This window comes from Ips typographus, linkage group LG3 (genome assembly GCF_016097725.1).
Source record: "Ips typographus isolate SLU linkage group LG3, UJ_Ityp_2.0, whole genome shotgun sequence".
Classification (NCBI taxonomy): Eukaryota; Metazoa; Arthropoda; class Insecta; order Coleoptera; family Curculionidae; genus Ips; species Ips typographus.
The window spans coordinates 2810429-2828573 of NC_138424.1; the positions used below are offsets into that span (position 1 = coordinate 2810429).

General features: G+C 34.5%; 2 long non-coding RNA genes across 4 annotated transcripts; both read left to right on the top strand.

The window, feature by feature from the left end:
- Positions 1 to 6449: 6449 nt before the first annotated feature.
- Positions 6450 to 8155, top strand: LOC145726763 (uncharacterized). Of its 3 annotated transcripts, none has more exons than XR_014177661.1 (3): positions 6450 to 6572; positions 6649 to 6819; positions 6872 to 7127. It is a non-coding gene; the product is annotated as an uncharacterized LOC145726763 (long non-coding RNA). The 3 variants fall into 3 exon arrangements; XR_014177660.1 differs by having other exon boundaries at positions 6456 to 6572; positions 6649 to 6725; XR_014177662.1 differs by lacking the exon at positions 6872 to 7127 and adding an exon at positions 7837 to 8155 and having other exon boundaries at positions 6479 to 6725.
- A 3682-nt stretch (positions 8156 to 11837) lies between these two features.
- On the top strand, positions 11838 to 13216 carry LOC145726948 (uncharacterized). Its single transcript, XR_014177749.1, has 2 exons — positions 11838 to 12695; positions 12759 to 13216. It is a non-coding gene; the product is annotated as an uncharacterized LOC145726948 (long non-coding RNA).
- Positions 13217 to 18145: the final 4929 nt, after the last annotated feature.

Sequence of the window (18145 nt, forward strand, 5' to 3'; positions counted from 1 at the left end):
ACATCTAACCGCCTTTAAGCATAGCTTAAGTTAAGTGTGGTTTAGAGTGTGACTTTTTTCACCTGTACTGTCACAGTCTGACCTACACTTAAATTAAACTCGGCTTACAAAACGACGGTGCAAAGGGGGGTAAATGATTAAAAGTACATTAAACTTTATTTGAATTGATATTGGATTGTTGTACAATTATTATAATTAAAAAACGAATTATTTTTGAATTATGAGATTTTCCAATTTTTTCCGAAAAGTTACCGGAAACTTTCTGAAAAATGTTGTATACCTAACCTCAACACTTTTCAAAATGTAATGAATTTTGAAAAAAATATTATTTATAAATTTATCCTTTCTGGCATACATGGTGATCAAAAGACAATTTCAAGGGCTACAAATTGGTATATTAGACCACCTTGTAACTGTCAAAATAACAGAGTTATGGACTGTTACAGTATGAACTGTCAAAATCAAACAACTCAGTTTAAACAGTAAACAACTCACTTATTCGACGTTTTAGGTAAAAACGCTATACAGGGTGGTCAAAAGAGAATTTCAAGGGCTACTAACACTACATTGACAATACAATGGAGTAGTTTACAGGGTGATTCAATAAATTTTTAACATCCTTGTAACTTGTTTAATTTTCATTTAACAAAAAAATACCAAATATGAATCTTGTAGATATTTGCATACAGGTGTGGTAAAAGGTTATTCCAGCACACTTGACTTTGACAGATATCCACCATGTTGGTTGTGTAGCACCCAGTGTCACATGACGTCTTAAACGGTTTTAAGTTTTAAGATTAGAAAAACTCGACTTATGGCGTTTTCGATTGGCATGTTTAGTGTATTGCCACACTGTTTCAATGACATTTGATAGAGCAGGACACAGATACATTAGTTTTGCACTAAACTTAGGCACGTTTTTATTTCCATCTGTTGTTACACCGGTTAACCTGATGGCAACAAAAGCGTTCGTAAATAATTTCCGATAGATATGATGGATTCTTTTTTGCGTTCGTATTTTCATCCGTTGAACTAACGTTCAACCAGTGATGTAAACGGGGCGCAACCGGACTTTGAAGTCGATGGAACGAACTGACATTTGTTGGTGGATTGAATTTGTAATTTATTGGTTATGTTATGTTTGGTTTTTATTTTGTTAATAAGAAAATTAAACTCGAAAAACATGGAAGGAAAGGTTGTTGTATCATTGGAGCATGAAGGAGTCGAAATACAGACTTTTCTTAGTCCAGAAGAAATTGCGATTTAAAATCATCTACCTAATGAGTACCTATAAACAACAAAACAACATTCTCTATGTATTCATCTATTTTATGGTGCTTCTCTCTAGATGCAATCAACAACAGCTCATCTAAAGAATAATCTGAATCTGAAATATCTGAATCGTTTCTTAGTGTTGCCATTACTGCAGCAAGGTGTTCCATTTTTTCTGTTAAACCTTTTCGCTTTTTTCTCAAACAAAACAAAACAATGTTTAGGTTTAGGCACGGGTTTAGTTAATTTAGGTTAAAAATACAAATTTTTGAGGTGATGGAAGATGGTGGTTTTCAAGGGCGTTTGTTATTTCAACGGTATTTTGATGCCATCACATCTATTGACAATCAATTGACAGATCATCAGAGTAGCACCGGACTTCCATCTGATTCACCACAGCATAAAATTATGTTGAAATTAAAAACGTCCCTCTTGCCAATCGAAAACGCCATTAACCTAACTTTTAGTTTTTGGTTTTCATACTCTGCTATTTGACATTTGACAGTATCCTTCTTTATTCTTTTACCTACAATGGGATTAAAGGTAGTTTTATTATTATATTTTTGTCGTTCGTTCTATTTGTTCTAAATCTATAAATCCACTACTATTTTAAATTCGAGCAAGTCTATAAATTCGTAAAAGACTTTCTCTTGATACGCGATGGCCGGTAAATCGTGATGGTTTAATTTTTCGAACTAGAACAAAAGGGTCTTAAACAATTACTCTTTAAACCATGTCCGCATGCAATGCCAAATCCAGTTAAACTTGGCAAAGCAAATTTAAACGGTACCGTCGTGCTCCGAGTGTCCGATTCGACCTACTATACCATATTCAACTTGGACGGCAGTTTTCGGTTTTGTCGCTCATAAATAATATTGAAAGCAATAATTATGCCACTTGCTCTCTAACTTAAGCGTAAATAACGATTTTTCTCACGAAACCGCAGCTTCCGATGGGTTGCCAGTACTTTCAGGTCATTAGTACCGAAATTAGCGGTTGTTTACGGCAATAATTGAAACTTTCGATTCCACTGTTTGCGGGTAATCGTACAAAGTGTTCATTGTCATGAATGATTGCCCGGTAATTTGTTTAAGTACTGTTGGTGTGAGCTTTGCGTAACCTTTTAAATGCCCTAAGTGAAACTTACTTAAATGCGTTACAGAATCACTGAACTAATTTACAAATTCTTCATAACTCTGTGATTAAGTGGTTTATAAGAAAAAAATGTAATATAGAAATTAGTTTACTAAGAAACTGTCCAGTGATTGAAAGATTTAAACAACATCTTTATTCATTTTTTAAAATCCTCACTTTTGACCAATCTGATAGTTATCACGTGATTGCATTAATCGTACACGAAGGTGTGTCATGTGACAACTGTCAAATTTTCAACAAGGATTAACCTTCTTTTAAGCCCAAGAAATTAAATTATAATAGTTTTTCTACAATGTTAGAGACAGGACGTGTTTTACAGCTTTATGATAATCAAGTTTGCTAGTTGTCACGTGACTGTCTACATAATTAGTGTTCTAGTGTCACGCGGCAACTGTCCTATATGTCAAAGTTTGCTCTGAAGAGCTGAAAGACTGAAATAATGTTATTTTACGTTGATTTTCATCATATTGCCAATCCACATCCACTGTTCAATAAAAATATAATTTTGTTTTTCAAAATATTAAAACGAACAATTCGACAATCACCTAAAAAGCGTCAATTCTAATAAACTAACACGTTTTAATTCTGTTTTAATAGAAAACCCATTTGAAATAAATTTCAACTTCCCCCATTCAAATTATATTAAGTTGACAAAAAAAAAAAGGAAAATTTTATTAGCCGCGTCGGTCCCAATGTTGGAACTGATGAAAGCAAAATATTTGTACGGGAAAACCGTCGAAAAAGTTTAATTTCTGTAGGGACAAGCTATTCGGTTCATTCGAATTGAAACTGTTTTACATATTATTCTAATTAGCGGAACCGGGCGCGACTATTTGAGATTTTGCAACGTAAACTGAAACTAGATTAAAATCTACGTTAATACATTTGATGTAATTAAGCTTGAACGGATTATATGAGGCACTTAAAAAATTATAGACACTATGCAGAATGCAAACGCAACGTTCCACTAAATCTCCATCAAAGCCAAAACATTCCAACTGACCCCATTAAATGCCCGAACAGAAACCGTAAATTTTAAACAGTTCAGTCACTTCAGTGCATTAAAACTACCAGAGATTGATACTTAACTAGCAATTAACTCAAATTTTATTTGACCATTTCAATTCCGGGCCATTAGAAGACCTGATCTGAATTGGTGTCATAAATTATTTTGATTGCACACAGCGCCTGGTTGATATAAAAAATATTCTTTCATTATTTATGCGTTTAATGGCTGTTTGTCTAGAAAAATTATGTGTGAATAAAATAATTATCGTACGTTACTTACACCGAGTGAATTACAATGACTTTACAGTTAAATATCATTACATTGTGCTAAAACTATCATAATGGAATGGTTTTAAGACGTCATAAAGGACAGATCATAAAAAGTTGGCTATTATCTTTGTTTCTCAGACAATTACGACATAACCAAGAAAATGATATAAAGACCAAACACAAACATTAAAGCAAATTTCGAATTAGATGCCAATCAAAATTTTCCTGTTAAAAGGGGGCATTACAATCGTTACAGTGTCAATCACTCACCATAAAAACCAAATTGTTATTCAATACACTTCGTGTTAATGTGTAATCTCGTATATGGTTTCTGTGACATGTCATTGTAATAAGGTAAATAATATAATATAGATAAAGGATTTCCGAAAGTGTGGGATGTTTATTTAATTTTTCCACTGTGACATCCTATTTATGGTAGTAGAGTTAAGTCAACTATCAGTCGTCACAAACGGTAAATGTGAATGTCCTCTGTTCGTAGTGTGTGTGATTGGTCAAAAACAACCACAAACTAGCCAGTCAGTGGCGTGCTATTATTTTATCAGTAAAATGAAACATTTTCGTCGTTTTTAATAAAGAAAATAAAAGACAACAAGTTTTTCAAAGGAATGGAAACTCCTTCTGCTTCTTTCTTCATAAATTGTAAGACGTTACTGACGATTTCACGGCCTTGGCTGTATATGATAACACCTTTCTTTCCAACCTTTTTGAAAGACATTTTGACAAAATAACGTTTTTTATTCATAACACTATGTGAACTTCAACTGCGACCATCAACAATACAACCAAAACACCAGACTAAAACGGAACCTAACCTAACCCCCTAAGTCTCCCTGTCCGCCACTACATTTTTTTAAACTTGGCAACACCGTTTAGAGTGCCTGCTAGTAAAAGCATATAAAAAGGTCCAAATGTCCCTGGCCGCTGCCGCATCTGTTTTAATTGTGTCCAAGTAAAAACCGTACTACGTTGCCAAGTGGCTTTTTGACCGCTTAACAATATATTTTCGGGAATATTTTAATAGGACGCCTCTGATTATATCTAATGCGACGGCAACTGTAGAAGGAGAAAGAAATAGTTTTAAAAACTGCGTCATTGATGATGCGGTGGCCTTTTCTCATCTGATTCGAGCTCTACCAGCGCTAGTGATTTATCGGTTCATCACGTGACAACTGTCACATATATCAAAATGGTTTACTCTATAAAGCTCCAGAAACTAAAGTATAGTAGTTTTCTTGCTACAGGAGACAGGGTATATATGTTTTACGATTTGATAATCAATTTGATAGTTGACACGTGACTAACTAGGTAAATATTGTTTAAGTGTCACGCGGCAACTACTTTATACGTCAAAACTGTCAAAGATAAAAAAAGCAGCAAGTTGCTTTTTTTGACCAATCACAAACTATATGTGGACTCAAGTATAACTATAATTTTTTCAAAGATTTCGGTTATGTCATATCAAATTTCACCCCATTGGACTTGTCTACGAAACAAAAGGGGTTATCTCCACACTCGTAAAATTGATTAAATTACGTCCAACAGTAAGTGCTTCGAATAGATAACCGGCACCATATTCAGCTCTACGATTATAATGTTAATGATAATGGCGGTTAAGATAAATTCCAGATAGGATCCAAATTATTTATGGGGGTTATTACGATTTTCGGCGTTTATTAGGCTTTAATTCTTTGCGACGAACGATAAGGGGTTGTCGGCTTTGGGGCGCTCAAACCGAGGGCGGCTGTCATCCCAGTTCAAATAGATCCCACGAGAAAATTTACTAGACGAGTCAATTCCTTGAATTACGGAAGTGACAATTCCAAAACATTGTCAAAGTTTATAAAAGCAGGTTCCAATTAGAGCCGCCAACGAGGCGTATAAATCAAACCTAGGTATCTAGAGACAACACTGACGGAACACGTATTAAATCATAATTATTATTATCGTTGACATTTTTATTTATTAGTCCCACCATACTCTTGTACACTATACAGGGTGTCCGGAAAATACGTGTACAACGTTTGACGACAGACTCCTGACGTCAAAATATGTCGATCTAAGCCGACTTAGTTATATCCAAAATTGTCTCGTTTAGCCGGTAGAGGGCGTCAAAAATTTGTAAAAATATTGGTTTTTTACTAAATTACGTGAAAACCTGCTAATCAATTTTAATGAATTTTAGTATGTAGACTAATACTATAAAATGACGTTTTCTAGTAGTATAGTCACCGGCTGTAAATAAGTGGACGTGTTATAAAGGTGATATAATACGTCAACATTTCTCCTAATTTTTTATATGAACGGCGTTATGACAACCCAGATATTTTTGTCGAGTGACCGGAAGTATTTTGAAGCTATTTTACCTCTTTAATATTTTCCGTTGGATGAGCTGTTTCGCCAGAAAAAAAATATTTACAATATTATATTATTATTATTTATTTATTTTTTTTAATTTTGGATATAACTAAGTCGGCTTAGATCGACATATTTTGACGTCAGGAGTCTGTCGTCAAACGTTGTACACGTATTTTCCGGACACCCTGTATATAACTAAAATAGATTTCAGGTCCCTAAAGGCTTTGGTAACGTACACCTAACACTACGTCATATAATCAAGGGAAAACTGCTCACGATAGGATACGATGCCTCTCCAGGTACGTTTTATACACTATTGCATTTTAACGACGTTGACAGTTGACATTAGTGATGTTAATTTTGTCAGTTTTATTTTGAGGTTATATTAGTTCTTTTGTACTTGACAGATCAAAATCAAAAAATTAGAAGGATGAAGGATATTCATAGTTCTAATTCCGCAAGAACTAAGCGGCAGCAGCAAGCAGTCTTTAGTAAGAAGGAAATAACATAACCCTAAAGTCTTATAAACCATAAAAATTATTTTATCTTGACGGTTGCCATTTTTAGACGAAAACAAAGGACATATTTGTCAAATGATATTTCAAAAATGGGGGTCATCTATGCCGGAAGCAGTAAGGAGCAAGGTAAGAAATGAAAATGATTAATTTCTTGCTGCTTACTGCTTGCGGTTTATACGGTTTGCGCTTATTTGTCAAACTATGAATTAGAGTGTTACAAGTAGGTATTGTTTATTTTTACAGCAGCTTACTGATTACTTCTTACTTTTTAGGGAACTGGAACTATGAATCCTGCTTTACTGTATCATAAAAGCAGCTTACAGCTTGCGGCTTTACCAAGCACAAAAGGAAAGCAGAGTTATAATAAAAAATCATTGTCAATGTCAAGAACTAGAGACAAAATGTCAAAATTCCATGGATAGAGTAGATCTAGAAAGATTGTATACTTAAGTAGGCTACGCTTCAACTGGCTACTGTCAAAAATTCACTGACTTTATAAAACATAGAGTCGTTACAGTCCGTTAAGAACTAGTTGGTTGATTTGTTATGGTTTGGGTTTTTAGAGAGTTAACTAAATCCAACTTAATTAAATTGAAATCGTCAACCCCCGGACGCAAAATAGTGTCATCAAAGGTCTGACCCCGCCAACAATGGCTGTTTTTGTCGCTTCGTACACACAGTAGGTAAACAAAACGTCATAATTCATCATCATTCCAGTAGGAGATACACATCTCTCGACGAAGTTAGCGAGTCTCGCCTCATTGTTCTCCACGGTGGTCCAAGATTATTATGAGGGCGGCATAGCCGAATTTGCTACCCTTCACTAACCCCGCATAATGCACTGGGAAAACAGGCCATTTGTTTTATTGTTATATCTGGAAATTGCGGGTTAAATTAATATTTTGTCGCTCTATTACGCGCCCATCGTATTTTCTACCATTCTGACTGCAAGGGAGGGAAGGAAAGCCCAGTCAGTTTCTGGTTAATTACCTCGTTAAAAATGTGTTTTTACATTGTGGTGGCAACCCTATTTCACTTCACAGCATTAGCATTAGGTTAATGGCTTTTATTGAGTAGTAATTTACTAGTAGTACGTAGATACCAGAGTTCTATTCGAGAAGCTTTTGCTGGTTCTTTAAAGAAATCTAACGCCAGATGCTTGCTATGCTGCTTCTTTTTCAGATTCTCTCTCATTTACTACATCTTTACCAGTTTTCTATCTTTGAGATCTTTCCAGATTTTTTGAATCTCAATTACAATCAATTGAAATCAGCATCCAACAGTCTTCAACTACAATTGAGAGTAAATGAATAATGCATAAGACCCACTGTTTCACATTATTGGTCACGAAACCGTTGAGTTTGGGGCAATAAAATAGAAGTATGTCGACGTCAAACAGAAAATGCCCTTTTCTGAACTCGATGAACAAAAAGCAGAAAGCAATTTGCCTCGATGACTAAGTGCATTCGGACTGACCGAATATCGAAATTGACGCTGTGGCTACTTCTTGGACAGGCACCTGCATAATAAACGGACGTTCTATTGTTTTTGTTAAACTGCACCCTTTTTTACCTGTAATTGGATATACGTGCGTGACCGTATCTATCTAGACGTATGTTACATGTTTGTAAAATGCCGAAAAAAGTCCGCAAATAATTCTCGTTCTTAGAAGTTAATAAATCCAGAAGCAGAATTAACATAAATATTAATGACCGCGGATATTCAGTTGTTTCGCATTTTACTTCCGCCGGCCGAAATAAAAATGGTTCCCATCTTAATTCCAATTTTTAAAGCAATGAATACCGGCTAAATTAAAACACCGAAACCGTATTAATTTTTTAATCAACTTTCAAATTCGCTTCATTTTTCTGTTTATTCTCGCAATGGAAATTCATTATACTTTAGAATCTTTTTGGCCGCGCTATGCCAAAATGGAAATGGGATTAGGTCGGTCCCGAGAAAGATTTCTTGCCTAATTCGGGTGTTTGTTATTCAAGTCGGATTTGATAAAATTAAATGCAAAATTTGAACGTTCACATTTACATGGCACTGGTTCTAGTTTGTGATTAGATCAGAGATTAGAGAGACTGCTTCTTCTTGACCAATCAAACAGAATTGCTTGGATAATCGGGTGTTGCAGAACGATCAAAGAAACTATACAGTGTGTGCAAGATAAGGAGATCCTGAAAACGGTTAGAGATACAGATTTGGTTAAATGTGACATTCAGAAAACATCAACTTTTCTTGTGGTTTTTGAGATATTTTGAAAAAGGTGAATTTTTTGGTTTTATTTGTTTGTGACGTTAATACCAAAACTAATGACACTTCTCCACAGCAACTTTTAATGCTCTTTTAAGGCATTATACGTTTTTAATTCCGACGTTTTGTTTTTGCGAAACCATCATCAATTTAATTTTTTTAAATCCGATCCTGATGTTTTTATTTCAGATTCTGAAAGCCTTTTTTATTCCGAATTCAATAATGTATGAAACTAACTTTTTTATTTTTACTTTATTTACTTTTGGAATTGGAGAAACATTTTTTTTCTTATTTTTAAGTATAAATTAATAATAACCATCTAAATAACCTAAACAATTTATTGGCATAAACAATTTTTCATTTAAAAAAATTATTTTCAGATACCTATGTAATAGGACATTTCTATAGGTCTGTTCGCAGAAGCAATCCCTGACTGGTTTCAAACTCAGAAACAGTAAATGTCAAGTTTCATTGGTTGTATGCTCACGTGACTTTGACGATTTCTGACTTGTGGCCAATGGATGTAAATATTTCTCTGATTACTAGTTGGAGATTCTCTCTGCGAACAGACCTTTTTTTAAGCTAAAAAAAAGAGAGTAAATTGCATTTGAAAGTGCCATACATCATTGAATTTGGAATAAAAATGGCTTTCAGATTTTGATATTAAAAATAAGGTTTATGATGGTTCCATAAAGACGAAACGTCGGAATAAAAATCTGATAAAAGAGCTTTACAAGTTGCTGTGGAGAAGTGTCATTAGTTTTGATCTAGGTCCAATATTAAGGTCCCAAAACAAATAAATTCAAATTAAAAAAATTCACTTTTTTTCACATTTTCACATATTTCGATGTTTTCTAAATGTCATTTTATTAAGGGCGTATCAAGAAAACTTGTGTAAAAACAACCAAACAACGATATGGACAGGGGCGGCTCCTCAATAAGTGTACTCTCTGTGTACTATATCGGTACTCTTTGAAATTCAATATCTCGGTAACAAGAGGAGCTAGAGAGGCCATTTTTAACCCGTTTTGTAGTATTTTTTATGCTTTTTCGAATGGCGTAGAAACGAATTTCCTGAGAATTTAAATAAAAGAGCTACGATTTTTCAAAAATTCAATTTTTGTTAAAAGTGCAATTTTAGCTAATTTTTATTTTGCTCTATAAAGGTTCCAATGCACAGCAAAGGGCATATTTATACAAAAGAACCTTAAATTAGGTAAAATAAGCACAAAAAAGTACTTTAAAATTTTTCACTTTTCAAAAAAATTGAAAGAATGGGGGGGTACCAGAGATGTTTTTTGGGTACTTTTTGAAATTCAATATCTCGGTAACGTGGGGAGCTACAGAGGCCATTTTTAACCCATTTTGTAGTATTTTTTATGCTTTTTCGAATGGCGTAGGAACGAATTTCCTGCGAATTTAAATAAAAGAGATACGATTTTTCAAAAAGTCAAAAAATTCAATTTTTGTTAAAAGTGCAATTTTAGCTAATTTTTATTTTGCTCTATAAGGGTTCCAATGCACAGCAAAGGGCATATTTATACAAAAGAACCTTAAATTAGGTGAAATAAGCACAAAAAAAGCATTTTAAAATTTTTCACTTTTCAAAAAAATTAAAAGAATGGGGGGGTACCAGAGAGGTTTTTTGGGTACTTTTTGAAATTCAATATCTCGGTAACGGGAGGAGCTACAGAGGCCATTTTTAACCCATTTTGTAGTATTTTTTATGCTTTTTCGAATTTCCCCGAGTGCACAATTAGATCGTGCACTCGGGGTTTTTTCTTATCAGTCGCGTGTTATTTTTCTTCGCGACATTTTAAAATGTCTCCAGTATTTTCTAACGTTAGTGTGCAATATTTGAAAACAATTACATATTTTAAAAAGCCGCCACTGGATATGGAATAAAGTAGGTGAAAGTGTCCAGAGAAATTGGGCTTTATACAGGGTGTCTCTAAAAGCTCTTTACAAAATATGACATACTCCTGACATCAAAATAAAGCAACTTACCTTTGTCCAAAATTGCTCCGTTTTCGAGATACAGCGTGGTAAAATAGTGGCTTATTTTGATGTCAGGAATACTTAATAGGATTTTGTACAGACCTTTTAAAGACACTTTGTATAGATGACGTCCAGATTGAGGTTATTTTTAAATTTATTTACCTCTCTAGTGTGTTCAGGCACAAAGGTGTTCCAAGCAAAGCAAATTAAAAGATAAACTAAAAATTAATCTGAATCAAAACTTCTACACCACTGCCAGTTTTGCATTCCAGTTTGTATATGCATAATATAGAGCACATTATCAAAGCGTATGCTAATTTTTGTTTTAGCACTTTGCTTTTGGCAATATGTGCCCATTTTAGGGTGTGATATTTATTCTTGTTGTCTGTCACATTTGGACGCGCTCGAAACATCAATTACTGCAACCGAATAACGCTTCAATTAGCCTTGAAAAAAAAAACTCATCAAGCATTAATTATCCCGACTCAGTTTTTCTTTTTATCAGTGGAAATAGTTGCAATTTCGGGGTTAAAGATCAAAAAGCGCTTTTTAATAACCGCGATGCAAACCGAAATACGGTCCTGAATAAGGAATCGCGGGGTCGGTCTGAGCCCGGTATTTATGTTTGTTTATAATTAGTTTTTATGTTCCAGATGGGGTTGAAAATAAATATGAATTATACGGTCGTAAATCTAAATTTCGACTCATGGCTCCCGCTCTTTATGTATGCAAGAAGTCTGTTATTCAAACACATTAGGGCGCCCCTTGACGTTTATTAAATTGTTATCTAGTAATCACTTCATAAATTTGTCTTAACTGTTTTTCATGGTAAGATTATGAATTATTGTTTTGAAAGGTATTTCTGTCTTTCAGATGTCACTGAAACAGTACGGTTAACGATTTGATGATCAATTTGATTAAAATAGAGCACTAATCTGAATTTTTGATTATCTTGCCTGAAAATAGTATTTTCTCAAAGTCCCAAGGTTTCACCCGTTTATATTCTCCATGTACAAGGATGTTACAAATTCGATGCATGATTAAAGGGAGGTAAAGTTGCGCATTTTATTGTTAAAAAATTTGGTTAAAAAAATTCAAACAATCTTCATTTCATCCGGAGATATCCGACAAAAACTAAAAAATTAAAATTTAGTTTTTTACCATTTTATTATTGAATATTTTGGAAAATCAATAACACCTTCTGGAGGCACTTTTTATGCTCTTTTTTTGTACCAAAAGTTGTTTACTGAATCTGTACTGTAGTTAAGTAACTTTTATTTTATAAGCTCAATTATTGTGTAAATACTCACTTCATAAGAACGATTAGCAATCGAAAAATCGGATTTTGAATGCGATGAGCAAAATGACGTTTAAGTAATACTTTTTCGATCAGTAATCGATTTATTTCAGTGCATTCATAAGAAAATTGTCTAGCGATTGCTAATCGATGTGTGTCATATGACCTCCATGTGATTCTATAATCATGGTGTCATGTGACTTTTCAAACATTTTTTAGTTTAGTTTTTAGCTGTAGTAGCATAGGCCATCTTGTTTTGTCAGAATGAGAAGACACTGTAAACACTCTAGTAAACACTGACGACCAAATACGTCTTAACGTTTAGTCGTTTTTTATCATTTTCTGGCGTTTTGCTTGAGTTTGAATTTTGACATTTTGAGGTTGCAATTTTATTTACTTTTGACAGATGACAATCAAAACTTTAGAAAGTTAGCGCAACCCGCAGCATTGTCAAATGCTAAATATTTATTCAAGTTTCTAAAAAGAGATCAGGAATAGTACCTCCCATTCGACTCTTAATCCGATCGACAAAGCGGATTGAAGTAAGGATTATTCAGTCAAATATTTACGTGTTTAACTTACATTTCATAATTTTAGATGTCAAGATGTCAAGTCAATCCTGTTTACATCGGGCATCCATGGCATGGACCACCGCCTACTATACTAGAAAGCCTAGGTGATTGTCAAAAATTCCAATATGGCGGTAATAGTGGTGACAGTTTGGGTTTGTTTGTATTGTGGAAATTGAGTTATTTGAGGATTAGATGAATTTTTACGGTTTAAAATTAAAACCAGAGATTATTTGCGTAACTTATTTCTGTTTGCTGCCGTTCATAAGTTTTTCAAGCCACATTGTAATAGCAATTCAGGATAAAGCCCAACCGTGTCAGTTTTTTCCTTTACAAAAAACCGGATCTAACTCAACATTGGTTGAATACTTTGAAGTGGGATGATTTTACTCCAACACTATACTCAATAGGTAGGTACAAGTGCTTTCTAGTACAGTAAACTTATTAGGTACTTGTTACATGCACAGGTATGTGAGTTACATTTTAAAGCATCCTTCATAGTGAGGGCAACAAAAATAATTTTGAATGAATGTTCTTGGTAATAACATAAGAACCATTTACCAGTTTTGCTTACTTAGTTTCAAGGATTTACAGATTTTCTTGTATTGAACAGTGTTTAAACTAATTTGCAGTGTGTTGTACTTTCCAGGACAAATGTTCTAAGCAATTTGTTTAGGCTGGACTTGATTGTGTATAAAAAGCTCTATCTATACATATCTGGATCAGGAATGAACCTTTCTTTGATTTTTCACTCACAACTTGCAATCAACTACACGAAACAATTAAAAAAAACATATTTATTACTGCATCTGCATACGTTTGCGTATAAAACAAAAACAGCTAACGCCGCCATTAAAAGTGACGTTTTAGGCTTTCTAGTATAGAGGGCGGTGCATGGACGTCTCATGGAGTTTTAATCAGATAGAGCATTTCAGTCCTGTTATTTTTTAGGATTGACTAGTCAATCCGAATCGTTAATCCGCGTTGTTTATATCGAAAATTTTATAACGTAGTCAATGATTTTAGTCTGACAATACACTGCAGAAAAACGTTCGCCTACTTGACGTTTTATTTAATTTTCGTCTTTGTCTCACCCATGAAATTATCAGTGTTTTTTTGTCCGTGGTTATCCCAATGGTGACAGCTGACAATGTTAAAATAGCGCATGACACAAATAAACCTCTTCAAGAAGAACATTGATAATCTGACCGTGAGAAAACCCATTTAATCTTGAACTAAAAATAAAAACGTTTTAACCATTTTAGACCTTTAAAAATATTACGAAAGTAAATAAATTAATCAATTAGCATGACCAAAGCCAGAGAGAGGAGGTACTGAGCGGAATTCCAAACGATTTTAAGTTTGTATCACGCGGTCCGCATGTCGTCACGGTGCTCGACCTCCATCGCGCCTTTGAAAATCTGATCAAAATTCCGTTTTTGTACCCAAAAAATAAGTTAATCTTCCGTATTCTGGTCAGGAGGGTTTTCGGTTATTATTGCGTGGCGTATACGGGCTTTATAAAAGCGTTTATTTGTAAGGGCGGAGGCTATATTTTGAAAACCACGCGTCTGCATTCCAAATTCTCTCTCTGTGTATGCACCTAGTTTCGTGTAGTGGAATTACAAGCAGTCAGGTGCGGCATTAGATAACCGAAAACTCAAAAGTAATAATGGGGAAATGGGGAAAGAATTATAATCAGGGAGTCGAGACTGTGAAAGTTGGGCGCTAGTAGAAATACGCCTTTGTCTTGTTAAAAGTTTCTTCATAAGTCTGGAGGCTTCAGCCTTAAGTAACTTTCTGCTTTGGCATGTTTATGTATGGAAACGACGTACAAACCGTGTGTTTTTATACAATTATCCAAGAGCAAAAAAGTAGAAGTCAAGTCAATTAACAAGTTAATCGTTAATAAAGATATCAAAAATTTCCTAAAGCATCCGCCTATAAACAAGTTTCCTAGGCCGTTTGGCTAAAGTCCAAACATTCTTATTCTCAAGGGGATTTATGGCCTATTTTGAAAACTTCTGTACCTGGGCTACACGTTCTGACGTTCATTATTTTTAGGTTTTACTTGGTCGCTTGATGCATTACGTGAGTTAGTGCATTTTTTAAAAACTTTATTAAATGAAAACGCACGCTATCTTTTTTGGTAACTGTGCTTGTGTCATAATAATTTGTGATTGGTCAAAAAACACCAATTTTTTGACCAATCAGAAGCACTTATCCTAATATTCATACCGCCTACTTGTTTTTCTAGCATCGCTGTCACTGTAAAGCTGAACGGAGTAGATTCACGTGACTAATCACCGCCCTCTGTACAAGAAAGCCAAGAAGGTGCATGCCAAAAATTCCAATATGGCCGAAATATGGGATTGACAGTATGCATTTGTTTGTATTGTGGAAATTGAGTTTTTGGATGATTAAATTAATTTTTAAGGTTTAAAGTCAAGACTTGGGATTACTTGCCAAAGTAATTTTTGTTTGCTATTATATATTGTTGTTTATATGTTTGTTGTTCTAGTGAAAGTGTAGTTTGTGTTCATTTTATTGTGTTATCACTATTGTTATTGTTCCTTCATTGTTCTATAATTTATCTAATTCAATTTTTGGACAACCCAACCAATCAAACTTATAATGACAACGCTTTCAGCAACAAATCATTTGCTGACATTAAGCAGTTTAGCAGTTCAACTGACATGAAGTTTCGCCCTATCCTTGTCTTTGTATGCATTTCTTTGCATAATCATCCACATCCTGTTCAAATGTAACTTAAACTATAGAATTTTAGTATTAAAAATTTACAAAATAATTTGATGGCTAAATCTGTCAGAGAGAACTAACCAGAAGACCTCTTAAGTTCGAAGATTAAATTAAATACTGTTGGTTTTATTGTTATTTTGTCTGTGATAGTCAAAGAATAGTTATTACTACTAAGACCGAAAGAATTATAATGTTCATTTTTATCTCATCGTGAGAGGATTAAAAGGTATTTCACATTTAGACACGGCTACTTAATTTTTTATTGACGATTTGTTGAATGTATTTCCCTGAAAGACGGTTTTGATACCGGGGAATTGAGCCAAAAACCGACCAAAATTTACTCGCGAAAATTCGCTCAGTTGGAATTGTCGTAATGATGCATGTTCAACCGAGTTCGCCTGAGCGTGCTTCAAAAAGATCACGACACAAAGGTCTTGGCCAGTTCGATCCATTAACCGGTTGACAAGTCTTCGTGACACCCTGTACATTCGAACTTCTACATTATAAGTTATTTTAATTGCACACCGGCACTCGCATTTGCATAAAACCGACATTATTCAAACGGATCGGATAATTAAGAAAACAGTCTTTTCGGGACGGTGACTCCTGAGTGGCTTCAGAATCACGTTGTGGGAATTTGGTGATTAAGTGATTTTAATTTTTTCTATATCCCCCAGCGGATTGTTCGTTATTTGTTTCCATTAAGAACAAGCTAATTGTTGCTGTTCTGTGCAGAATAATTTATTATTAGAGACTCTTTGATAAATTCTATAATCTGTCACTGTCTGTATATAACTGAATGTTATTTGACAGATGGTCACGTGATATCAACTTTAAAGAGATCATGTGACGACCAACTGTCAAATAAGTCTACAACCACTGCTACAGCAGCACTGTTCATGATTTGTGATTGGTCAAAAAAAGTAGCTATGCTGAAATTTACTTACATGTGGCAGACGTAGATTTATTTGACATTTTAGTCACATGACCTCGTTAAAATTAATATTACGTGAGTAATATCAAGTGGGAAATTCCGCATTTAACTTATAGGAAAAAAAAAAAAGAGTTCCGTGTTTGCTCAACCATGTTCTATGTCTTTTTTTCCGTCCAGGAGGGACATACTTGCTCGTTAAAAAGAAAGGTATTATTACGCTTATTATAGAGTATACCGGATGGTTGACGAGTTCTTAAATAGTCGAGAAAACCACAAGAGCACCACCGGAAATGAATCGGCGAAGAAGAGACATTATTTCGTACAGGTCAGGACTCGGACGTAACCCGTCAATTTTTGTATGTTGATCCACTAAACTAACCTTAAAAAACAAATTTATTGTCCGTTTATAATAGCATTACCTCAGACATTTTTTCGGAAACCAACATACCGTAAAAACTAACCGGGCAACTATTTTAGCATTGTATTGTGCGTCTCACGTATACCAGCTCCGATTCCGTCCTTTCGACAACGCCATTGTAATAAAACGCCCTTTGTCAACCGGCAACTTCCCATTTTAATCCCCAAATGGGCGCTAAATAGACATTGACACAATCCCCGAAATTTGTCTTCTCCATTCACCCGAGTTTTTTCTATTGTCGACCCTGTTATTCTTCACACCCCTGTATACGGATCGGTCCGGTGTATAAATTGCTTTTGGACGTGTCTGTTATGAAGACCAAGGTGGTAGCACAGGAAGTCGTATTATACGCATTTTTTAACAAATAGTTTTGTTTTTGGCTAAAGAATTTTTATTAATTGGTATTAGGGGTCTTTTTTAACTACTTTTTGAAAATCAATATCTCGGTAACACGAAACCTAGAGGGGCAAATTTTGGCTCATTTTGTACTATTTGGAATTTTGAAATTTGCTGCGTAGACAGTAAAGTAAATTGACCCTAAAAAGACTGTACTAAAACAGTCAGTCAGTTATCCGTCATGTGATAGGACGCCTGGATTTTTGAACTTTATCACGTGTCAAAATGCACCAACTGGTCAACCGCAAGTATGTCAATTTACGACACAGAGCGCACACCGGAGGTATTTTATACTATCATTTCACCTGTCAAACCAACACATTTTTCTTAATTTAAGTAGTAATGTAGGAGAGAAAACCTCCTACATTAAAAATATATCAAATAATGTTTGTTTAACTCAGTTTAAATGTATCCAAGACAAGACAAGGTTAGATAATCAAAATTACGCATAAACAATACTTGTTAAAACGGAAGTGACGTCATTTGAAAGTTTGGTTGGGTCACTTGATCAACTGTTAAACCTCGTCACATCCGTTTTGGCACACTGACACATGTCACTATATTCATCACCATCTTTGTCTAGAGCATTGATTTGAGATAGTTCTTAGATTTGAGTCTCTTCTTTTAGTGACTTTTGTTGTTCCGAGTAATAATTCAGCCTGGTGAACTGTAATATGTTTATCAGAGTCGAAATGATATTTCATCCGTAAAAGCCATAAAACAATAACGTAGCGATGTGCGAACGGCAAACGGGGGCAAACAATAATATTTTCCATGGACGCCGAAGAAAAATCGAGAGCAACTAAAAATTCCATTAAATAAAATTGCGTTTTAGTGCCCGAGTGTGAATTTTTCACATAAACCTCCCCGGGTTTGCGAGTGCATTTTTAAATCGCATTATTTGTTTCTTTGTGG